The 25,280-nt window shown below is 44.4% G+C and overlaps 1 protein-coding gene and 1 long non-coding RNA gene across 4 annotated transcripts in view; both read left to right on the plus strand.

Annotated features, from left to right (window-relative positions):
* Positions 1 to 1,148: 1,148 nt before the first annotated feature.
* LOC140687296 (uncharacterized) lies at positions 1,149 to 2,558 on the plus strand. 2 transcript variants are annotated; one of them, XR_012061496.1, is made up of 3 exons: positions 1,149 to 1,307; positions 1,402 to 1,591; positions 2,139 to 2,558. It is a non-coding gene; the product is annotated as an uncharacterized lncRNA (long non-coding RNA). The 2 variants fall into 2 exon arrangements; XR_012061495.1 differs by having other exon boundaries at positions 2,144 to 2,558.
* Positions 2,559 to 5,159: 2,601 nt separating this feature from the next.
* TOX2 (TOX high mobility group box family member 2) overlaps positions 5,160 to 25,280 on the plus strand; it is a 212,581-nt gene continuing 192,460 nt past the window's right edge. The window contains exons 1-2 of one of the 2 annotated variants that reach the window (XM_072944273.1): positions 5,160 to 5,189; positions 23,506 to 23,625. The gene's annotated coding sequence lies outside the window, so the exon portion shown is untranslated. Of the gene's footprint in view, positions 5,190 to 18,151; positions 18,230 to 23,505; positions 23,626 to 25,280 lie in introns of those variants that run through there. The other variant, XM_072944272.1, reaches the window with a different exon arrangement.

The following is a 25,280-nucleotide window of genomic DNA, read 5'->3' on the forward strand; positions in this document are numbered from 1 at the left end:
CTCATCTCCTGCTGCTCTTCCCTTTGCTCGCCTTGTTCCAGCCTCCTGGCCTCCACGCTATTCTTCCAAGTGTATTCCCACCCCAGGGCCTTTGCACTTGCTGTTCTCTTTGCCTGAAACACCCATGCACATTCCTGCACATTCCCCCATGTCTCCGTGCGGCTCTCTCCCTCATCTCTTTCAGGTTTCTGCTGAATTGACAGTTTCTTGGAGAAGCTTTCTTGATCACTCTACCTAAAATATCAGCTCCCTTCATGCTTTAAACCTCTGCCTGCTTACCTTTTCTTCAGTTTGTCCCCACCTGATGTAGAATGTATTTATTAATGTCTTCCTCCGCTAGACAATAAGCTTCATGAAAGCAGGGACTTTATTCTGCTCACTGTGACGTCCTCAGGGCCAAGACTAGTGCTTGGGCCACAGCAGGACATCAGTTATATTGACTGAATCAGATGAAGGCTCAAGTGAATGAATAAACTTGAGCTTTCATTTGGTAAGCATTTTTGTCCATGACGGAAGCACTTGCTGAAAGTTTCATGAGTCACTTTCTGATTTCCATACTGAGTGTACTATATTGAATTCATTCACATGGTGGGTTTGAGCTGCACTAGAATTTGATATTCCTTTTTGGTATGTGTGCTACCAGCACTACATCATCACTTTCTTGGATGCCTTCACTTTTTCTTCACTTCCTCTTTGCTTCCATTACCAACATAAGCAGTTGGATTTATTTTGGAGGCCATTTCTCACAAAAAGCAATCTTTTCTCACTTCTTGGGAGTAGTAGGGGGACATGTAAGGACCAAGAGAGAACAACAGACCCTGTTGAAATGCATTGTTGGTGGGCTTGGCTCACTCAGTGGCTAAGGGACTCAACTTCAATACCTCCTACTCCCAGCTCTGCAGTGCACATAATTTGAGTTCCTTCCTCAATGAAATAGCAAGTGATTTCATGTCATCATGTTTGAAGATGGCTTACAAATAATTCATATTGACTTCATGAATGCCAAGGAGTCTGTTGGGTTCATCTCCTCAATCTGCTTAACCTTGGTGTCTTCCAGGCTCCTGTAGCTCCATCCCATTCTAAAGGTCTCTTTGTTTACTCATGGTTCTAGAATCTCAACCCCCTGTTTTCTGTCGAAATCTCTCACTAGGAGGAGAGAGAGACATGTCACTAGATGTTAGGCAGTGAGATGGCCATGGGTGGTCTCCCAGTGTTCTTATGAGCTAAGCTTTTAGCCATGTCCCCCTTCTCCCTTGGTTGCTCTCTTACATTGTAGGAAAGCAGACAACGGGAAGCTGTTGCCTGAGGTCAGGATTGAAAACCCTGAGATGTTTTTTGCTTTTCAAACTCATGAAGGATTTCACTCTTGGCATCCTTGATATGTCATCTCCTTTATTCCAGCTGCATGTATTGAGGACCTCTTGTGTGGACCATGGCCTTCCATGGGATAGAGGGATGAGCAAGACTGAGCTCTTGCTTCTCAAGGATGTGCAGTCCAGGGGTGGAACAGGTGTGGCAACACCTCCGGAGTAAGGAGAGTGACCCGCACGCCATGGAGAGACAAAGGGGAGGAGCTGTGACTGTAGCTAAGGTGAGGTCAGGGAAGGACTCACTGTTTTCATAAAAATAGCACATATGCAATAAAGTGCAAAAAATACAGAAAGGTACAATAAACAAAATAAGACAAGAAGTCCCCCTCATGCTCCCCCAAAACATCCAACTATGTTTCTAGGTAGAGTTTCTAGAAGGAGAGGTAGATAAGAATATTTTTGCAAAATGGGAGACTTTTGAAAGTAAAAGTCATTTAATGTAACTTTTCTTGACATTGACAGAAGAAGAGAAAACCAATGAAACCAAAGAAATTTTTGAACCTCATACAAATATTATCACCAATGGAATTGTTTCCTAAAAGATTCCTCCAAGCTTAACAGGGATTAGAGAAGACATTGTGGTTGGAGTCATACAGTTTTTAAAATCTATGTGTTTTATTATAAGCAGAACAACGGTATTCTCAGATAAAACACTTAAATTAATCCAACAATGGAATTTTTGAGAGCGCAACATAAAATTGCCTATTAAATCAAAAGACATGGGCATATTCTATAAAAATCTGTGACTCTTGTTTCCATTTTTCGCAGAGCAGTGTACAGTCAGTTCCAGGAGTTTGGACAAATGCATAGTCTCATAGTCACCCCACAATCAACCAAGATGTGGAATGGTTTCATCAACCCCCCAAATCCTCGGTGCCTCTTTGTGGTCAGCCCCTCCCTCCACGCCCGGACCTTGGCCACCACTGATCTGTTTTCTGTGTCCATTGTTTTGCCTTTCCCAGAAAAATCATGCAACACGTACAGAGGATAGCTTTTTCAGTTTGACTTTTATTACTCAGCATAATGCATTTGAGATGAACAGTGTTGACTGTTTTAGTTCACTCCTTTTTATTACTAAGTCCACTGAATAGATGTACCACAGTTTGTTTATCTGCCCACCAGTTCAAGGACATTTAGATTGTTTCCAGTATGGGGCAATTGTGAATAAAACTGCTCTAAACAATTGTACACAGGGTTTTCTGTGGACATAAACTGTCATTTGTCTTGGGTAAATATGTAGGATTGGGATTGCTGGGTGTATGTTAAGTGTTTGACTTTATGAGAAACTGCGAACTGCTTTCCTAAGTGGCTGTGACATTTTGCATTCCCATCAGTAATGTGTGAGAGAGCTGTGATCTTGTCAGCACTTGGTATTGTCCTTTTAAAAAATTTAGTCATTCTAACAGATAACAGTAGTATTTTATTGTATTTTAATTTGTATTTCCTTGAGAATCATGTGTCCTTAAATGCCATGCTTACATGTTAGACAGTATTGAATGTTTTATCACAGGGCATTAGGACATTAGCCTTTTCCCACTTCCTCCCACTTCGCTCCTCACCTCCATTATTATTTTTACGCAGCTAAGTTTTAAAACATTTATATTTAAATGCAATAACAATCTGAACATTGATGTTAGTTCTAATTTTAGATGGATTCATTGCCCATGCTCAGTCCTTTTGCATGATGTCTCCTTCTCTGAGTTTTCTATTTTCTATTTATCTCTTCATTTCCTGGATTTTATTATCAGGCAGTTTTCCCAAGAGATTCATAGGTACGGTACACTCTGAATTAGCTGATGTTTGTCAGTGTCTGTTGTGGCCTTTAGACTTGAACAGCATCTAGGCAGGATAGAATGACCTTGACTCACGTGTGTTTTAAACTAAAACACCATTTTCCCAAGGTCTTCTGGCTTTGACTATTGTTGAGTGCAAGTTAGGGTCCAGCCTGAGGCTTTTTCTCATTTGTAGATGCTTTGCTTTTTCTGCCAGAATGCCTAAAGATTTAATTATTCAAAGTTTGTTTTTCTTTTTCTAAAAACACTTAGTTTCCATTTTTAAAAAAAGTACAAGTGTACATAGTTTAAAAAGTCAAATTGTTTTCTGGGTTCACGAGGAAAATCAACTCTCTTCTACCTTTCTTCCTTCTTGCCAGCCTCTTTCAAGTATAAGCTGTTTCTTTATAGTCTTATTTCTGTATTTCTAAATAACACAGTTACATTGGGTATTTTGTGTTCTGAACACTCTTCCTTTAGTCTGGGATCGTGGTAGAATGAGGGGCTGGAAAGCAGAAGAGCTCATCCCGATCCATGCACAACCTTTGGAAGAAATATCTGGGGTTGTTTTCTCTCACTTCTGAGATTTTGCCAGTACGTGATGCTAAGTTTATAACCCCTTGGAGAGAAGGATAACTCTCCTTTACAAAGAGGAATAGTTAGTAATCATTGCCCCCAGCTTTGTTGCATAATTCGCATCTGTTAAAAGCCAAAGTTTAACTGAATATATTCGAAGATCTAGTTGGCTTTATTAAACAATTCATGAATCAGGCAGCATCTCACCTGGCAACAGAGAGATACACTGAGGGGTTACACAACATGGAAGGCTTTCATAGTAAGGAGGATGAGACAAGGAAAGGAAGTCAGCAGCAAGGGAAAAAAAAAATCCAAGTTCACTGGAGTAAAAGTACGAGTTCAGGTGATGACAGCCCCTCATTGGCTGAGCTGTGGCGTTTTCCATTGGCTGGGCTTGTTGCTGGGCAAGACGGAAGTTTTCCTTCTTCCTTCTGGGCTAGTAAAATAGTAGCACTTCCTGTCTGGGAGTGCAAGGTAGGTCTCTTCCTGTTGGGGTTGGTACCTGACATCTTCCTGCTGGAGTGATTGACGTCCTCCTGTTGTGGTCAGTAACTGAGGTGTCCTGTTGCGGGTAATTGATGTCTTCCTGTTTGGGGTAATTGGCAATGAGTGTATGAGAGGTCCTTCTAAAGGCCTTCCCAACTCCAAGTTTAGTTTATTAATTTTCACACACCCAGCATCTGAAACAAATAAATGAAGGTGGGTAGATGAGCCCTGTGGGGCAGCTGATGGCTGAGTCAGGCAGGTGTCATGCAGAGGGCAGGATGAGGTCCCCAAAGTCTGGAGCATTTCTGGTCTCCTTAATGGCCATCATGAGAGTGAGCAGGTGGGGCTGGAGTGGGACAGCTCAGTCTGGAAATGCTGGCAGTGGACAACTGCCCCTGTGGCTGCTTTTGGAATGTGTACCAGGGTGAGAATCCTGCGGTTGAAAATCTGGAAGATGCTGAGCCAGTGGCTGAAGAGTCCAGCTCCATAATAAGGTTAAGTTACCAGGGACCATTTATTGATGTTTCTGGGGAGAAATGAGAAGGAATATGTCAATTGACTAAGATGATGTTCATTTATTACATCCATGATGTCTTTCAAGGCTTTGAAAAACTGTCTCTTTTGTCTAATTAGTCATTGTGACCATGTATCCATGGAAACCATTATGTTTATACTCACAATGGACACGTGTGCATCCATTAAAGGGATACAGTTGCCAAATGTGAGCTGTGGGCCCAGGGTGGAGTGGCTTTTCACAGCCTAGCCATCGGGGCTTCTGTAAGAAGTGTCAGAAAACAAGCAAATGGCTGTCCCTGTCCAGGAAGAGACATGCTCTTTCTGGGGACAGGCCCTGGATTCTGGGAAATGTGAGACCCAGGAAAACCGGGCGCTCATGTTCATGGTGAGAGCCCATGGGTCAGGTTTATTCTTTTCCTTTTTTAAAGGAAAGTCTTTTTTTAAAACCCGTTAATTACTGAAGAAACCGGTAAGTTGTTAAAAACTGGTTCAAAAGAAATTCCAGAGAGTGGACATGGAAATAGATTATTAGGAAGGTGGAAATGAGCTGGTTAATGGATGCAAAATTGGCTTCTTCGAAGGGGAATAAGGCAGGTGGAGAGAAGATTTAGTTTTTCATTAAAAAAACACTGAGCGCCAACAAGTGCCCAGTGCAGGTAAGTGAGTAGTCTGATGGAGGGTGGACAGGCTGTCCTGGCGGAGCACAGCAGGACCTGGTCTTGGGCTGTCGGGGAGGGCTGCACGGCGGAGGAGAAGGAGGCTGCCCGGGGGTGAGGCTGGGTGGGTCCCCTCCTGTTTATGTTACACAGCCAGCACATGTCCAGAATCAGGTCAGTGCACCGCCAACTCTGGGACCTGAGGGGGTACGAGGGGCCGGCCCGGGAGAGTGGAGCTGGAGCAGACCAGTGAGAGCCCAGGATTATAGGACACTAGCTCTGCTATGGGGCCAGAAACCGTTCCCTCAGGGTACCACTTCAGCACTCATCTCTGCCTCAGAGCCGATAGCTGCAAAGGGCTTTTGTGTTCCTCCTGACTCCTTTGTCTGATGGGATTTCAGGACCACAAAGACCTGAGCTAGCTTGTCAGGTACTGACCATCCACACAGGCTATAAAAATACTACAAGAATGAAGTTCTCAGACCCCAAACCAAAACACTTTTTCCAAAAGCACTCAAAAAGGGAAAAATTGGAGTGGCATGTGGCTTATCTAGAAACTTCACTTACTGGGACCCAGGAAACAAACAGAAGTCCAGTTAGCATAGACCCCATCATCTATGGACTCATGCACAGCAAGCCCTTATTCATAGCCTTTATCTCTTGTTTTGCACACAACTCTAGTGACCCTAGTATTTTTGGCTTCCTGGTCATGGTGAATTAGACATAACATGAGCTATGTAATGTGGTGGCTGTTGGCAAGCACACTGACACCAGCAGGAGGGAGCCCCTGACATCAGGAGCGGGAGAAATATAAAAGCAGTTACAAGAGGTTGAGGCCTAGTGTGCTGGGGCCATTTCGTGTTGGAGTAAAAAGCTCTCCACTCACCTCTGACCTGGCCCGGCTATTGACCTTGCTTAGCGACAGCCTTCAGTCATCCAGGAAGAAAGGTTCCTGGCAACAGCAGGAGTTTGGAGGCCATATATTTTTGAGCTAAATTCCCCACTCATTGTTTGTGGCACTCCAGGCAAATCACTGATAATAATGATTTCATCTTAGAGTGTTGGGAGGATTAAATGAGTTTACCTGGCACGTAGTAAATGCTCATTAAAAATTAGCTGATATTGTGGAATCTAAAAAAAAGAGATACAAATGAACTTATTTACAAACCAGAAATAGACTTACAGACACAGAAAACAAACTATGGTTACCGAAGGGGAAAGGGTGAGGTGGAGGGATAAATTAGAAGTTTAGGATTAATGTATGCACACTAGTGTATATAAAACAGATAAACAACAAAGACCTACTGCAGAGCACAGGGAGCTATATTCATTATCTTGTAATAACCTATAATGGAAAAGAATCTGAAAAAGAATGCATATATGTGTGTGTGTGTATACATATATAATATATAACTGAATCACTTTGCTATACACCTGAAACTAATACAACACTATAAATCAACTATATCAATAAAAATTTTTTCTTGAAAAATTAGCTTCTATTAATAGAGAGGTAGATGATAGCTACCTGCCATGACTTAAGCTAAATCTCAAAGACATGAGGATAAGGGAAAAAAGTCAGGTATGAAAGGGGACCCACTGTGTGGTTCTGTTAACAGATATCACAGAAAGAGGCAAAACTTATCTATGACCTGAGAGGTCAGGATAGTGGTTACAGGGCATAGCGACTCAAGTAGGCCCTGCCCTTTTTGTTGTCAAATAGAGCAGAGACAGAAATCCACACAAAACAAATGTACAGATGCTTAGTGGATTCTTGTAAGGCCACCAGGGAAGCTAGTCCTGTTCACCGCCTCCTCCCAGTGTTTTATTTCTTGATCTGGGTGTTGTTAGCCAGGGGTGTTCTGTTTATGAAAAGCCAGGGAGCTGTGTACTTAAGATCAGTGCACTTCTTTCTCTGCGTATTATACTTCAGTGAAAAATTTTAATGTCAGCTGTTATTGTTATTAATATTATTATTATATTAACTACTTTAAACCTCAAACTCTTCATCTATATAATGGGATGATGATTCTTTTGCAGAACTGTAACAAGATGCAGTGTTCACAGCACATGCATTCATCCGTCCTTCCAACACATATTTTCTGAGCCCCTGTAGGCCCGGGCACTGTTCTGGGTTCTGGTGGTAAAGATGAACCAGACAGAAGAACATCATGAAATTTGTGTGCTAGTGAGGGGAGAGATATATGCTCAGCCTTCACTTAAAGGAACTTATTAAATTCTGACAGCACCCTCTGGTTTAGGACACAAAATCCTGGAACACATCTCCATCCCAACTGGTTAAGATCCTTGTTTGTTTTTATTTGGCTCCTTAAATAATTAGCTTTACTTGTTACAAAATTTTGGTTAGAACAAAGTCAGACCAACAAAGTCTTGTGTATGCCACACTGAGAATCTCTGCCTGTTCTAGAATTTCTGCTTGCATTTAAATTGTGAATTAGAGCAAACCGCCCTTCACAAGCTGAGGGATGGACATCCCAGCAAAAGAAATGCCTTCTGCCTCCTGCTCTGAGAAACTTAGGTTTCTAGGCCCTGAGCCCTGCAGGCAGGAAAGTGTTAAGAAAGAAATGTGCATTTCCACTGAACGAGAAAATCAACTTAGAAAAGAAATGTGTATTGGAAAATATCTATTTGCCTGCAAAATAATGTAAAAATAATGAGCTCCTATTCCCCTTTGATGTGCAGCGCACGCTTTTAAGGAAAGATTCTGCATTTCTGAGATACTGGGCCTGGCGTGTAATGAAGTGGTTGTTATGGCAACAACTTTCAAAAGCAAGTATTTTCTGAGAGATGTGCTCCACACAGCCAGCGTGAGAGAGCAAAACATGAAAACAGAGACAGGGAGATGAGCCCAACCGAAGGTATCAGATGCCGGGAGCCTCCGCCCTGTGTCCAAGGGGCAGGGAATGATGCCCTTCTGCAAACCTCCGGGGGGAGCCAGGCCCCTGCCCTGGAAGGGGTCCCTGTGAGGAATCGGGGTGCAGGGCTGCCCAGATGAGGTAAGGGCTGAGATGGTGTCTCCCATCTGGATGCAGCCTGAGTCTGGGGGCTCCATCACTGGTCCCTTCTCCTCCTCCAGGTTGGCCTTAGCCTTAGCCTCCGCCCCTCCCATTTTTCCATCTGCTCCCTCTTACCCTGCTCTGCTCAGGAGCACCAAAGTCCCCCCATTCATTCCAGAGCCCCATCTTCCCACTAGCACTCAGGCCCACAAAGCTGGTGCCCAGTGTGTGCAGACATGATGCCAAGAGCCGGCATTCGTCACCTCCCCTAATCTTCGCAATGACCCCAAGTGCCCAGAACTGTGCCTGGCACAGAGGAGCTGCTCCTGTCTATTTGTTCAGTCAATGGATGGTCCTTCTCTGGTAGCTACTGCCGTCATCCCATTTTACACATGAGAATATTGAGGCTCAGGGATGTTACGTGATTATCCACATCCCGAAGCCAGTGAGCAGGGAAGCTGGGCTGCCCACACCTGCTTCCTAGGCTCCCTGTCTTGTTGTGCTATGTCTCTGCCTAACACACCTTCTCCTGTGTCCTGTAAGGCCTGGCTCGGTAGCATCTTGACCATAATGTCTTGAAAAAGCCATTTCTAAATCAGAGCCCTGACTGTGTCAGAATCCAGGGATGGGGCCTTCATCCTGCTGGGCAGGGGCTGCAGGGACAGAGCTGCTCCCAGGGAACTGTGTCTGTCTCATCCACCTCTCCTCCCTGAGCAGTGCCTGGCACAGGGGAGGCACTCAGATGCCTTTGGTTGGAAGAAAGAAACTTTGGAACCCAGGCAATCTTGGACAATCGAGTCAGTTGCCAGGTTTCTGAGAGCCTCAGGGCTGCCCCAGCCAGCGCTTCCTTGTGATTGGGAAACCAGCTCACCCCCAGTCCAAGGTCATGTCGGACAGTGGCCACAAGGACAGAAGCATGTGGTTGTGTGGGGCACGGGAGTGTGTAAGTGTGTGTATGTGTGTGTGTGGACTCTTTGGAGGGGGCCACATACTCCCTAGTGTGTGCTCATGCATCCAGGCTGAGGGGATGGGTGTGTGCGTGGCTTTGAAGGGATCTGCTCTCCAGTGGGACGTGGGTCTAAATATGTGCGTGTGGGTTTCAGGAGGAAGAGAAAGAGTAGGATAGAGCCGGAGGCAGCTTTGGCAGTCACTTAGGTCACCCCTTATATTACAGCTGATGAAGAACAGAGAGGGAAAGTGACTTTCCAAGATCACACAGCAAACTCAGAATAGAGCTGGAACTTGGACTTGTACCTGGGTCTGAGGTTCCCTCATGACCCCCAGTTAACTGCCAGGTCCCTAAGGAGGAGGGAGAGGGTTAACCACAGAGTAATTAATACCAGGCACCAGAGTATTATAAAATTTCATTCCCACTTTAATTAGGAGAACTTTTTTAAAAATAGAAGTCTTTGTTGTGTCAATTAGTTGATTGACTATCATTGGTTTCTGGGTTAGGGAAACTCGATCTGCAGTGAATGAATTTGTTTATCGGGGGAAACAAGCCAGGGGATGGAAAAAGAAATTCAATTAAGTGTCAGGCTACTGAGTGACAGGCTGCATTTGATAGGACTTTTAGCTTAATTGCTTGTATTTCATTAAGACATTTATTTATCAAGAGAATTCTTCATTTTAAAATCTCGGGCAATGTCTGAGAGGCTTCTGGCTATTTTTCTGCATTGATTGAGGGTGCTGAAACAGGGACCTGAAGAATTACCTGGCATCTCAGAGATATTCTGGTCTCTACAAAGATCCTCCCCTCATCCTTCCCATCCCAAAGTTATATGCAAAGTTTGGCAACTGTCTGTATTTCTCCGGGGGAGAAAAGTTCACATTTGTCTTTAGATTTTCAGAGATATGAGTCCCAGAGAAAGTAACATTCAATAGGCTGGCCACCTTTTGTTCTTTGTTATTGTTTTCTCTACCAAAGCAGGTTTAATTTCATGCATATTTGTACAATTGTACGTGAAGGCTGTACTAAATATTGCTAACTAACTAATAACAAAATATCACTCTTCATTAACAAAAGTGACTTTCAAAATAAGTATCCTTGAAAATGAAGTCATCTCTACAAGATTTAATTTAGTTGGAGAAATGATCACTACTGCTTTTTTTTTTTCAAAGAATGTTATATAATCTCAAAAATGGATGCATTCTGAATCAAATGGTTCTTCGTGTCCAAGAGGTAGATAAATTGCATGTAATGTGACTTATTTGAACTATTTTTCTCTGAAGGCTCTCTTCTCTGAAGGATCCTTTTCATGAGACTTTCCCAATGTATAATTTATAATAGTTGTAGAGGGTGAGCACCTTGTTTTATAAATGGGAAAACTGAGGCTCGGATAAGGCAAGAGGTTTTTCCAAGGACACACAGCTAACCAGGGGCAGAACTAGGATGAGCACCTGTTCCCCCTGCTTCTTTTCCAAGAATCTGGCTCTCTGTGGGACCTCCGGAGCTTCTGGGCTTAGCGCCTATGGGGGCAGCTCAGCTGACAGCCCTTCTTCTCTTTTGATTGATTAGGGCAGGAGAGCATGGTGGTTAGGACTGGCGTCACCAACTGTGTGTAAATCCTGGATCTGCTGCTTATTATGTGACCTTGGGCAAGTGCCTCAACCTCTCTGATAAACGGGATGGTAAGATTATCTATGTTCCCAGGTAGTTGGGAGAATTCCATGGAGTATTCCAGGCAGTGTACTTAGACTGTACCTGGTACATAGTAAATAGTAAATGCTTAATCACTTGTAATTATTATTGTGCTTTTCAAGTAAGATTTCATTAAAAAAAGGTTTCTAATTCTTAAAAATAATTGAGGATCATTGTTTTGGACTATATAAACTCCACTCCCACCCCTCATCCTGAAAGAAGAAATCATTTACTCCAGAAGATTAGTGGATTCAGTTCTAGTGCATGATGGATGGTGATGAATGCAGATTCCTGCCCCCAGGGCTTTGCTCTTTCTGGCATTCCCTGGTACCAGAATATTTTTATTTTCTTTCTATGATAAGTATTTATTCTTTGTTCTCCCTCCCTCCTCCTTCCTGCCATCTTCATTATTCCCTTTATTATTTCTCTCCTTCTTTCCTTCCTTCCATCCTTCCTTCCTTCCTTCCTCCTTTTCTCCCTTCCTTCCTTCGATTCAGGTGTAGGAGCTGGCTTCTACTGACTCATAAATGCCAATTTTGCACATCTCTTTCCAACTGCATTCAGTGATACCATGTTGGTGGCCATGGTGTCAGTATTTACACTATGGAAATTGGGGAACTTGTAGTAAGTGCTTTTTTTGTTTGTTTATTTGTTTGCTTTTTGGATAGCTATTTTCCAACACACTATTGCATCCATCCACCCCTCTTTCATTCATCCATCTCTTTGTATGTCGAGGCATCCATCCACCAAACCATCACCCATTGAACCATACATCCACCCAACATTTATTAAACACTTCTTGTGGGCCAGGCCCTGTACAAGATCCACTGGGAGGGCAGAATTGGCCGGAGCCTGCTCCCTGCCCTCTAAGAATTGACAGTTTAGCGGAACAGACACCATACTTCTGTCCCACATTCAAGGACTGTCTGGACATCATTTTGTTTGATGTATTATTACCTCATCAAAACAGCTGATGAGATTAAGGCTCAGAGAGGTTAAGTGAATTGCCTGAGGTCACACAGCTGGCTGTACCTTTTTTACCCATCTGACAAGGCATGATCTCTGGCTTACCAAGCTGCTCAAATCCAACCAGAATGTCAAGGTGAAAACAGATTTTCAAAACTGTCCTTCAGAAATGAGCCTTTAAAAAAATAAATAAAAAGAAAAAAGGGGAAAGAATAAGGAAAGTTATTTTTCCATCTTGCTTAGATGGGGACAGTTTTAAATTTATTTTTTCAGATTGAACAATCGTTCCTCAAATGGATAGTGATAGGTGATCTAAAAAATAATCTTTAAAAACGTCACCGAGTTGGGCATTTCCTCCGGGTGACATAACTCACTGTGACAGAATACATTTAAATTCACGGAAAAGAAATTGAAAGGAGTGCAGTGTGGAGGGCGTTGGTGTGAACTGCCAGTTTCTTAACCCTCTCCATTCACCACCCTCACCCCTCTCCTCCATCGCCCGTGGGCCTGTGGGCCCCTCCATTCTGCCCTCGCTGCCTTTGGCCCCATGCCTCCATATGCATCAAGTACTGAAAGCACTTCTTTTGTGGACGATAGGTCCCAAGGTGTGGGCAGGGATGTGTGTCCCAGGCCAGGGGAAGAGGGTGTGGAGTTCCTGATGGGCCAAAGAAAGAGGTGCTTGGACTCTTTCTCTCTGGATTCTTATCTCCTCCCTTTGCATTTAAATTAATTAATTAATTAATTAATTTTTAATGGAGATACTGGGGATTGGACTCAGACCTCATGCAAGCTAAGCATGTGCTCTACCGCTGAACTATACGCCCCCTACCTTTTGCATTTTTACTCCCCCACTGGGCCAACGTAGTAACACGGAGTGGGTTTTGCCTTGGGAAGGCCAGAGTGAGGCCAGATGGGGTTCAGGGACAGGGATCTGCTACTCAACTTAATGCACGGTGCCCATGGAATCTATGTCACAAGTCCTCCTGGCTTGGTGAGTGGCCTCTCTCCAACAGGCAGAGCTCCAGGGCCATGCTAGGGTTATCAGCAAGAGTTGAAATGGACAACATGGTGTTCAAGACCCTAGAGTTTCTCTTGTGCGATATTTTCATTGCACTTCCCAAGGCATGTTTTGTTATCTGCAAGCTGATTTCTCTTTTTCTGCATCATGTCTGCCACTACGGCTCTGGACAAAGAGGAGGGCAGGTGCTACCTTGAGAAAGATGAGGCAGATCTGACGTAGGGGAGGGTCTTAGTTCAGGCTTCCTAGACTCAGAGCCTGAGATGGGGGTTCTTGTGAGAGTGATTTATGGCAGAGTGCTCTTAGGAGACAAGGAGCCAGGGACACATGAGAGGATAAGCCAGCTTCAGCCCGGTTCCACAAGGAGCTCTGAACATGAATTGTGTCACTGAGTTGGTCTCCACTGGAGACAAGGGGGCTGGCATTTGTATCTGCAGGTCATCAGTCAGTGGCCACTGGATGTCGTTGGTTGAGGAGGGAGAGTAACCTCCCACTAAAGGCAAGTCCCCAGGGAAGGGGACAGTATTATCTTTAGCAGTCAGTTCTCACAGGCTCTGGGGGTTGGGGCCACTAGCTGGTAAAGGGGACACAGCTTGGAAACCAACAGCACTTAATGCAGGGAGAGTCCCTGACAAGACAGGAAGAGGAAGTGGAGGGGTGGTTCCACTTCCTGCCTCGGTGGATTGTGGGATGGGAGACGGGACACACCCATGGGGAAGCAAGCATGGAGGCACCATGTATCCAAACCTGCCCTCCTTGACTTGGAGATAGGTTGGAGAGGCCCTGAGCCCTCCTTCAGGAGGCCTCTGCTTGGCTTCCTGTTTGGGTTGCCAGGAGGAGAGAGCTGTGTAGGAGGCCCTTCAAGAGTGAGGTGGGCAGTGTGGTGAGGGCAGGCAGAAGGGAGGCTCCAGCCAAGTGGGTTCAAGCCAAGAGCCTGTCACCAGGGCAGCTGTGGTGAGAGGTCAGGGGATCCTATAGCAAAGGCTCCTGCCAGGGGATGCAGGGCTGAATGGTGAAGCTGTGTGCTGGTAAGGGGTGAGGTGAGGGGTGGAGATATTCAGGGAAGACCCTAGCCCGATGTCTGCTGGAGAAGAGACCACAGACTTAGCAAATGCTAACAGAATGTCTAGGATCAGGCCCTGTGGTAGAGACAACTAGTGTTCCCCCACCAGTCATTGGTGCTCACCCTCCCACAGTGTGGAATTGTTGCCAGGAGGTGGCTACCCAGACAGGGACTGTATTTCCCAGTTAACCTTGCATCTGTGTCTGGCTGTCTGAGAAGTCCTCACCAATGAAATGTGAGTGGAAGTGGTGTGTGTCAATTCTGGGCAGTAGCTTTTAAGAAGTCAGTGGGACTTTTCTCTATTCTTCTTGGGGCTCGAAGAAGACTCTGTGGTCTGAGAGGCTGGCAGAGCCAAAGATGGAGGGAGCCTGGGTCCTTGAATCATCACATGGAGGAAAGCTGCCCACAGACTAAGAAACGCCTCATTGGATCATGTGAACAGTGGGGGAGAATTCTGTTGTGCTAAGACACTGGGATTTCGGGGTTTATTTTCTGCAGAAGCCAGTGATGCCCTATTTATTTCAGCCATCCCCAGCAGACACAAATAGGTGGGAGCTCCAGGCCAGCTCTTCACCCCCTCCTGCTCTCACTCCCCACTCCCTGTGAGCAAAAATTCACATAAAGTCCCCCTTCAATACTCAGGTGCCATCTTGGAAAGGCAGAGGTGGGGGAAGAGATTTGAAAGACTCACTCATAAAAGAGAGACTGAGGTGAGAGATTGTTAAACTATTTGCTGCTCAAAGTATGGTCCCTGGACCAGCAGCATCAACATCACCTGGCACTTGTCAGAAATGCAGATTCTCAGGCCCCAGCTCAGGCCTCTTGAATCAGAATCTGCATTTTAAAAAGATTCCAAAGTGATCTGCATGCACATTGTAAGTGTGAGGAGTTCTCCTTAGAGAAAAGTGTTACACTATGAAATGTGCCTCTTAGCTCTGGGCAGACAGCTGAAAACAGCACAACACATTCATTCATTTATTCTGCTCATTATTTCATTTGTTGTTTCAACCCATTACCATGTATTGAACAGCTACTATTTTCTAGACAATGTCCTGGAGAAGCAAGGTAGATACAGTCCCTGTCCTCACAGAGCTTGCCGTCTATTGGTGAGGAAACAGATATTAAACATAAGATTATACAAATAATTACAACTGTGATAAGTACTGCAAAGAAAAAGTGCAGGTGACAAGGAAAGCATAAAATAAGGAACCTGCTTTGTTTTGGAAGTTGGAAATATAAGGTGTCAGGAGAGCCTTGTTCCTCTGGGAGTCTGGGTGGAATCTTCCTTTGCCTACTTCTAGCTTTCGGTGTCGGTCAGCCATCCTTGGCATTCGTGTCTTGCAGCTTCATATCACCCCATTCTCTGCCTCCACCATCACACAGCCGCCTTCTCTTGGCGTGTCTCTGTTTCTTCGCCTCTTCCAGTAAGTACAGCAGTCATACTGGATTGAGAACCGGCCACCTGACTCCAATGCACCCTTGTCTGAACCAATTGCATCTGCAATGACCCTCTTTCACAAAAAGATCACAATCTCAGTTACTGGGGCTAGAACTTCAACGCATCTTTTTGTAAGGACACAATTCAACCCATAACACACTCCTAATTGATTTTTTTTCCCTCTGAATTTGTAGAGAGTGAGGGGAAAAAAATCTCCACAGAGGAGAGAGCTGAAGAATGTTCATTATATTTTTACTTGTTAGACAGTTTTCTGACTGTTAGAAATACACATTCTGTTAATTATGATATCCTTGTGGCAGGTAATCATTGCAGGTAAAAAAATCTCTTATTGAGAGAACAAATAGAAAGGTAAGGGCTGGACCCTGCTACATGTGGGGAGATGTCTGTGCTGAATTGGAAAATACACCTTTTTCTCCCCTCTGTTCTCTCTGACACACTCTCTCCACGGTTGGGGCAGGACCAGGTGGTGGGGCAATTATCTTTCTCTCTGCTCCTGTTAAACTGGACCACTTGGCGTTGTTTGCCTTCTCCTGGTAGAGGCAACAGTACACCTTTGCAGTCCTGCTCCAGGGATAAGCCAGCTCTCCGATTGTGAGAGACTGACGTCCTCACCATCCTAGTGAGTATCCCACTGGTCCAGTCCATGGAGAAAGGTGTGCAGAATAATAAGGGGCCCATGTCCTGGAAGTCTTGTGGAGCCTCAAAAACTCCTGGGCCAGTTGCATTTCTTAACATTTACCCAAATAAGATGAAAAATTATCTCCAAACAAAAATCTGCACTCACATGTTTATAGCAGCTTTATTCATAATTGTCAAAGCTTAGAAGCAACCAAGATGCCCTTCAGTAGGTGAGTGGATAAACAACTTGTGGTCTATCCACATAATGGAGCATTATTCCGCAATTAAAAAAATGATTAAGCTACAAAAAGATATGGAGAAACCTTCCAGATGTGTTGCTAAGTGAAAGAAGCCAGAATGAAAAGTTGTGTAATTCCAGCTCTATGATTTCCAGAAAAGTCCAAACTATGGAGATGGTGAGAAGGATCAGTGATTGCTCGAGGTCTGGGAGAAGGGGAGGAGTGATGAATAGATAGAACACAGGGCATTTTTAGGGCAATGAAGCCATTTCGTATGATACTGTAATAATGGATACAGAACATCATGCATTTGTCAAAACCCACGGTATCTACAGCACAGTGAACCCCAATGAAACGATAGACTCAAGCTATTAATAATGTATCAGTATTCATTCATTAGTTGTAACAAATGTGCTACCCGAAGCAAGATGTTAATAATAGGAAAGCTGTGTGGAGGAGTGAGGGCGTATGGAAACTTGCTATACTTTCTGCCCAATTTTTCTGTAAACCTGATACTGCTCTAAAAAATAAAGTCTATTTGGTCTCTGTAGGGAAGCTCCTGGGACTTGAGGGGTGGGACCTGTTGGAATTTCCCTGGTGAAGCAGCCGGTGTCGGGGCCTGTTACGGATCTTTGTATCTGGGTGGTTAGGCTCTGAAATGCCACCAGCTCTGAGTGGTGCTCCAGGTAAGAAGCGTTTCCACAGCTGGTCCAGACAACCGTGCAAGTGACTCTTGTCTTTTGGCAGGTCTAGGGGTACATCAGGATGCTGTTTGCAGCTGGTGGAAGATCTTGAGACTCCTAGCAGACCCTGCTGGGTTGGGGCAGGACTAGGATGAAGCAAAGTGAGGTCCTCACCTCAGGCACCAAATGTAAAGAGATGTCCCCAAACCCTCCATGGTCAAGACTGATAATATGTTAACTCAGTATTTTTAAAAAATTAATGCCAAAAAAATCCATCATCAAAATATCAAAATTTTAAGTGAAAAAGGCAGGATCAGACCTTCTGCTGGCACAACTCAGCCCCATTCACCTCACCCTAATCGTAGCCTCTTCAGAGCCTGTCTTTAATATTTTAATATTTTATTTATCATAGATTTTTTTGCTATTCGTTTTTATTTTAAAAATCATTTCAACAAAATCTTTTTTTATCCTAATTTCTGAATTTGGGGCACCTGTCTTAAATTTTGTGCCCAAGGCAGGTGCCTCACCTGCCTGACTGTAGTCCAGGCCAAGCCCCTACATCTTTCAATGATCAGGTTAAGATATTCATTCCATAAATGTTTGTCAAGTATCTACCACGTGCCCTTCACTAGTGGACAAGATAACTCACCCCGTGGTTGTTGATCTTCCTTCTTCCTGGGCCAGTCCCTTGCTCAAGGGACTCATGGCTGAGTGGCCATGGCAGCAGGCACCCAACACCCAGACTTCCTGGGCTGCCCCTGTGGCTCTGGGCCCACTGTTCCAGCAGCAAACATCTGCCTGAAGCCCTCAATGAGGTGCCAAACCACGCTGAGGGGACCTGACAGCGGGTTGATTCACTGGCCCGCACTGGCTATGGAGGGGAAGGAATTTGTTCCTACTGGAATAGACCCTGGATTTCCATTTCCATCAGGTCCTGGAAGCATCACCACCCACAGACTTGTTTGATACATTTTCACAGCCCCAGTGTTCCCTCTGTCCACTGCAAGAACTGTGAGGTGATGAACTGTGAGGTGCTCGTGGGATTTGCTGTTTTTACCATGTCGACTCAGAAACAGCCAGCCTGGGTGGAGGGGAAGTGGCCCGTTGAAAACAGCTCTGCCTCCTTTAAGGCTGGTTCTGCAGGACACGGTCAGTATTCTGAAGTTGCAACTGGTGGCTGGTGTTTTGTCTTCCCTGGCCAGAATATGCAGGTCCTCCCCCTTGACCCTGGCTTACTTTCACTCAGAGACCCAGTGGAGCTGAGACCACTGCTTGCCCAAGTCTTGTTTCCCTACCCAACAGTCCAGCCCCCACCCTGTGTTTCTGGGTTGGCATCTACTATTTCTGATCGTCTTCCCCCTCTGGCAGCCAGGCATAGCCTGGAATGTGGGGATCAGTCTGGATTCTAGCTCTAAACTGGAAGACCCCAGAACCAAGACATTGTGTTAGCCTCGTGATGCTCATGCTCTCCAACTAGAAACCTGACATCCAGATTCTCTGTGGTCCTGCAGTTTGCTCTGAGCACAGGACTGCTATGCACAGGAGTATAGGTTGTGCACTGCCCAAGCCCAGAGGGCACTATTCAAGTGGAATAAGATGTGAATGATGCCCTTGGAATTGTACAGTGTGGCAGCTTCGCCTGAGCAGTTAGGCATGAGATGACCACATCCTCAAGGAACTGGTACCAACACATTTAAGGGAAGGGACATGGCAAATTGACTCTGGTGCCTGAGTTCAGGGTAGTGATCATAATAAAAATGACATACATATATAAATATATATAATGTGTTGAAGCATTAAGCTAAGCCTTCTACATTTATTATTTCAGTGAATCTTCATGACAACCCTGTTAAGTGATATTATTAACCCTATTATACAGATGGAGAAACTGAGACCCCGTGAGGCTGGGTAATTTGCCAAAGGCACACAACTGAAAAGTGGCAGAGCTAGGATTTGATTGCAGGCAGTCTAAGTCCCCAGCCTTTGCTCTGAAACAATCCAACACTGGGGGAGGCCCTGACATCTTCATTTCATCCAACAAGTGGATCTCCCTCAGAAGAACCCAAGACCTTGCCAGGATCCTAAACATAGGAGGGGGGAAGAGGTTTAGAACTAAGCAAGCTGCACTCTGCCATTTACCAATGTGACTTTGGTCTCATCTCACAACCTCCCTGAGCCCACATTATCTGTCCAGATGAGCCATTGGTAGCTAGCAGGTATTGCGCGCTTACTGAACGCCAAGCACTGCTAGGACTTCAACCACACGACCCCATTTAGTCCTCACAGCAGGTCTTCCCAGGGCCCTTTCTGCAGGGGACCCTGGCCTGGAGTGACATCCAGATCACGTGTGTGGGGAAGGGCTTTCAAAGTGTCAACATTCCGTGCACACACATTCGTTGGCAAGAGAAATAATTGCTAAATCCATCGAGCCCCCACTTGCACAAAAGACTCTGCTAAGTAGCATCTCATTTAATCCCACAAGGCAGGCACTGCTGTTGTGTCCACTTTTAGATGAGGACACTGAGGTTCAAAGATGTGGAATAACTTTCAGTGGGTCACAAAGCAAACAGTGGAGGGAGCTGGTTTTTCAACCAAGGCAGGCTCTTGACTTCCAGCGCCCAGTGGCCTGTCCTGATGGCCCTTCTTCACGGGGCCCTGTGCGCCTCCTACCTCCAGCTGGAACAGGGGAGGAGGATGCGGGGAAAGAGAGACTCAAGGGAAAGAAGTATCTAATTATCATGGCTGCTGCAACCCAGAGCCTCTGTGTGATTGGCCCACAGTTTGTCCCAAGGGTGCTTTTGGTTATTCCTCATGATCCAGATAATCAGCAATACACTGGGTTCCAGAGAGGCCAAATCTGCCTCCTGTTGAAACAAGAACTTGGGCACAAGGCGAAGGCCCTTGAAGCCTGAGTTTTCTCCCTTGCTGTTGCCAGGGCTCCCTTCTGAGTTCGTCTTCATTTGGGGCCATTGAGAAGGAAGAATGAAGTTATAAAAAGACTTGCTTCCAAGGCATGTCATTAAGGCACCTCTTTGTTTGCTGGCTCCTCCTGCTGGGTTTTTAATAGCAGCCTTTGCAGTGTTTGGGGACTTGCACCTGAGCTCTGAGAGGCATGCCCATGGCCCTGCAATGCTCTGGGAGACCCCACTCCCACCCCAACCCCTGCACACCTTAACAGGTGGGCTGGCTGAGATCTATAGATGTGCGGCAGGATTTTGCATAAAGAGGCCAGCAACCAGTTTGGCCACCTGAGGGGTGGGGACAGTGTATCAGGCAGGGTTGCTTGTCATGCCCTGGGGGATTTCAAACCCCAGGAAAGATGTTTGGATGGTGGGGAGGCAAAAATCAACAAAGATGCATTGCCCTGGGATGAGGCCTGATCTTCAGTCCTGACTTGGCTTCTAGGGGGCATGAGAGCTACAGGGATGAGGAGCATGGTGGGCTGAGCTCTGCTTTCAGCATCAGCTGCTGGGCCGTGGCTGTGCTCTGCACCTACTCACCATGTGAGTTCAGGGAGTCTCAATCTTTCTCTGCCTTGGTTTCCTCATCTGCTTATGAGGACATTGAAACCAACTGCCAAAGGCTGTAACTTTACTACTGTGGTTAATATTTTTCTGCCCAGCGCTCCGCCCACCTCCCTTCTGGCTCACTGCCCTATTCTACATGGTGCTCATGGCTTCCACTCTCAGCTTTACTAGTGTCCAGCACAGGGTCTGGCTCAGAGCAGGTGCTGATAATGCAAACTGAATTGACAAATTAGTGAAGAAGTGAGTGCTGGTAAACAGACTGCCTGAGTGGAAGTAGGAAGCTGGAAAGGCTTGTGTGGGCTCCACACAAATGTACAAGAGCCCCTTGGGAGACCAGTCATTCCATCCATCAATGACTTATTTCATGTAGTGAATGATGCTTTGCCCTGAAAAACTGTAGGCCTCAATAGAAATGGCCATATAAATGTTACTCATTATATGACAAAGTGAAGAATTTCTGTTGTCTGGCCATTAGAATTTATTCTGATCGTTTATTCTAAATATGTGTTCTTACTGGATAGTGTAGAGCTGTCAGGGAGAAATATTGTCTTATATCAGGTCACAGTGTTCTTAAGAGTCTAAGAGATAGATGGAATGCAGGAAAGGCTGGATCAAGGGGACATCCTGAGAGAGCTGTGTTGTTGACTCTGTATCTCCAGCAATTTACTTTGTAAGCCTCAGTTTGTTCTTTTGTAGAATAGAGGTGTTAGATGAGAATCTCAGTGGTTCCAAACTGCCAGGTATTTCTGGGGAAGCATTTTCTGTATGTCTGCACAGACTTGCTGAAGTAGGATCTAATCCTTCTGGTACAGGCATTCTGCACTGTTGGGTTTTATGATTAAGTAACTTCACTTAGGTTTAGGTAAGAAAAGAAACCAGATTGTATACGGGCTTTCTTTTGGGTTCCTGGACCCAGTTCTAACATATGCCGGAGAATTCCCCCTCACTTCCAAAAAGCAATTCTTGGACACCAGCAAAGTGTTCAAGAATTCCACACAATCCTGACACTATCTATCCAGAGATAGCATCAGATTCCACAGATTAAGGGTTTAGTCCTACAAGACTGCCCTGCCTCTCCAACTTGCGAGCTGCAAGCCCAGGTTGTTTCCTGTGCTTCTGACCAGCTGGATGTACATCAGAGGTTCCCACGACCCTTGGGTGTGATTAGTTTGCTAGACCAGTTCATGGAGCTCAGAGAAAATGTTTTACTTGCTAGATTACTGGTTTATTACAAGAGTACTCAGGAACAGCCAGATGGAAGAGATGCATTAGGCAAGGTATACGGGAAGGGGTGTGGAGCTTCCATGTTCTCTCTCTTCAGATGCAGCACTCCCCAAATCTCCATGTGTTCACTAACCCAGGAGTGCTCAGAACCCTGTCTTTTTGGGTTGTTATGGTGGCTTCATTACTAAGCACGACTGATTAAATCATTGGGCATTGGCTATTGGTCTCTATGTCCAATCTCTCTCCAATCTCCAGAGGTTGGGAGGTGGGACTGAAAGTTTCAATCCTTTAATCACATGATTGGCTCCACTGGCAACCAGCAGCCATTTTAGATGTTTCCCTAAAGTCACCTCATTGACATAACAAAAGAGATACCTTTATCATTCTCAACACTTAGGAAATTCCAACACTTAGGTTTTGGGAGCTGTGAGTCATGAACCATGGACAAAGATCAAATATATATCAGAACTATGTTTTGGTCATCTGAATGACCAAAGATAACCAGTCAGAATGGCCGTCATTCAAAAATCCAAAAATGACAAATGCTGGAGAGGCTGTGGAGGAAGGGGAACCCTCCTACACTGCTGGTGGGAATGCAGTTTGGTGCAGCCACTATGGAAAACAGTGTGGAGATTCCTCAAAAGACTAGGAATAGACTTACCATATGACCCAGGAATCCCACTCCTGGGCTTGCATCCAGAAGGAAATCTACTTCAGGATGACACCTGCACTCCAATGTTCATAGCAGCACTATTTACAATAGCCAAAACATGGAAACAGCCTAAATGTCCATCAACAGGTGACTGGATAAAGAAGATGTGGTATATTTATACAACGGAATACTACTCAGCCATAAAAACTGACAACATAATGCCATTTGCAGCAACATGGATGCTCCTGGAGAATGTCATTCTAAGTGAAGTAAGCCAGAAAGAGAAAGAAAAATACCATATGAGATCGCTCATATGTGGAATCTAAAAAACAAAAACAAACAAACAAACAAACAAAAACAAAGCATAAATACAGGACAGAAATAGACTCATGGACAGAGAATACAGACCTGTGGTTACCAGGGGGGTAGAGGGTGGGAAGGGATAGACTGGGATTTCAAAATTGTAGAATAGATAAACAAGATTACACTGTATAGCACAGGGAAATATACACAAAATGTTATGATAAATCACAGAGAAAAAAATGTGACAATGAGTGTGTATATGTCCATGAATGACTGAACAATTGTGTTGAACACTGGAATTTGACACAACATTGTAAAATGATTATAAATTAATAAAAAATGTTTAAAAAATAAAAAAATGAATGACCAAAGATATATGTATTTTGCAAATCAAAATACCACACTCCTATAGGCCTTTACATGGGCTTTGCTCTTCTTTGAGATGGGAGCCAGTGGAGGGTTTTGAGTGAGGAGCGATTTGATTTGACTGAGGCTACAAAAGGATCCGTCTAGCTGCCATATTGAGAATGATCTGGAAGACAGCAAAGGTAGAGGCAGGGCAAACAAAGAGGCTGTTACAGTGGTCCAGGTAAGGAACGATGGTGGCTTGGACCTGGGTGTCAGTGATGGAGGTGAAACAGCAGGTAAAACACTGACCAGCTTAGGTTTTGCCTCCTTAAATAGGCTGTTGATTAATCAAACCTTGAATTATTTTACAGAGACAATACTGCGCATGTGCAAGACAGGAACCAGCAGGCTCCAGGATGACCCTGGAACTAAGAATCTTCAGCCTCTGGAACTCAAAGAATAGAAATGTTGCCACTGGAGCCCTTACCGAAGTAAGAAATCCTTTAATAAGGAAAATCTGGCTTCCAGCAGCAAGACTAGCTTGTTTTAGAGGATTTGGAAATTCCCAAGCATTGGGTGTTACCTTAAAAAATACATCTCAATCTGTTAGGTGAAAGATGATGTCTCATTATTCTAATTTGCATAATGCAGATTTCCAGTGAGATTACCTTCTTGATTTTTGGCCATTTCTCTTTCATCTCTTGTGAATTACATGGGCTGATCCTTTTGTCCATTTAAAAAATGGGAAGGGTTTGTCCTTTTTATATTAATTTAGAAGAAATCTTTGATATTATTATCTTTGTTCTGTGACAAATAGTTTTTCTGAGTTTTAATTTTGTTTGTAGTCTTCCTGATATATAGAAGATTGGCATTTTAATATAGTCAAGTGTATCAATCTTTTCATTTTGCTTCCTTTTGATTTTTTCTCCTTTTGCTTGGAAAGCCATTCTTCTCCAAGTACAGAAAAATATTAATCTATATTTTATTCTAGTTTTTTATAGTTTAATTAAAATAATAACTCCCTGATTCATGAAATTTATTTTGATGTGTGGTGCGAGGCCTTGAATTTTTTCCTGGCCCCAAATTGTTTTGTGTTTTGTATTTTGTTTTGGTGGGGGGAGGAATTTAGGTTTATTCACTGATTTATTCTTAGAGGAGGCACTGGGGATTGAGCCCAGGACCTCATGCTTGCTAAGCATGCGCTCTACCACTTGAGCTATACCCTCCCCGACCCTGGCCCCAAATTGTTAATGACTTTTTTCCTGCATCATTTATCGAGCATTCCACAACATTTCTCATTAATTTAAATGTCACCTTAATGGATGCTAAATTTTTGCATAGAGGAGGGCCTGTTTCCAGGCTTTTAATTTTTCGTAGCTTTGTCTATTCTTCTATACTGTTTTAATTATTATAATTTTATAACCCACTTAATATCTGGTAGATAAAATCCGTTATGTATTTATATTTTTGAAAATTATCTTTACTATTCAACCTCTTTTGTTTTTCTATTCAAACTTTAGACTAACATTTTTAAGTTCCAGAAAGTTTCCAGCCAAGTTCTTTTTTTTTGGGGGGGGGGCCAAGTTTTAATTGCAGTTGCATTAAGCTTACATACTGCTTTGAGCAGAGTGGATAGGTTTATAATACTGTTTTCCCACCCTGGAATCTGGTGTGCGCCCTAACCAAGCAGATCTTCTTTCTTATCCTCGATACAGTTTCGTTGCTTCTTCAAATACTGATACATATGTCTTAATGATTTTCTTTTAGGTAAAAACCCACAAAACTCACCACCTGCTCCCCACTCCCCCACTGCCATCTAATCTATCTTCTATCACAGAAGTCCTCAGCGAAGAGCAATTTTGTTCCCCAGGGGACATTTGGCAATGTCTCGAAATATTTTTAGTTGTCACAGCAGGGCACCAACTTCTAGTAGGGAGAGCTCTGGGATGCTGCTAAACATCCTACAGTGCCCAGGACAGTCCCCACAGCAAAGAATCATCTGGCCCCAAATGTCAGTAGTGCTCAGATGCAGAAACCCTGATCTGCCTACATTGTGAATGGAGTCTTTTCCCCATGAGGTTGTCCTACTGGTGTAACAGCATTTTGATCAGTACCAGAGGTGAATGTGTAAAGTGTTAGGAGGGTA

This window comes from Vicugna pacos, chromosome 19, assembly GCF_048564905.1.
Source record: "Vicugna pacos chromosome 19, VicPac4, whole genome shotgun sequence".
NCBI lineage: Eukaryota > Metazoa > Chordata > Mammalia > Artiodactyla > Camelidae > Vicugna > Vicugna pacos.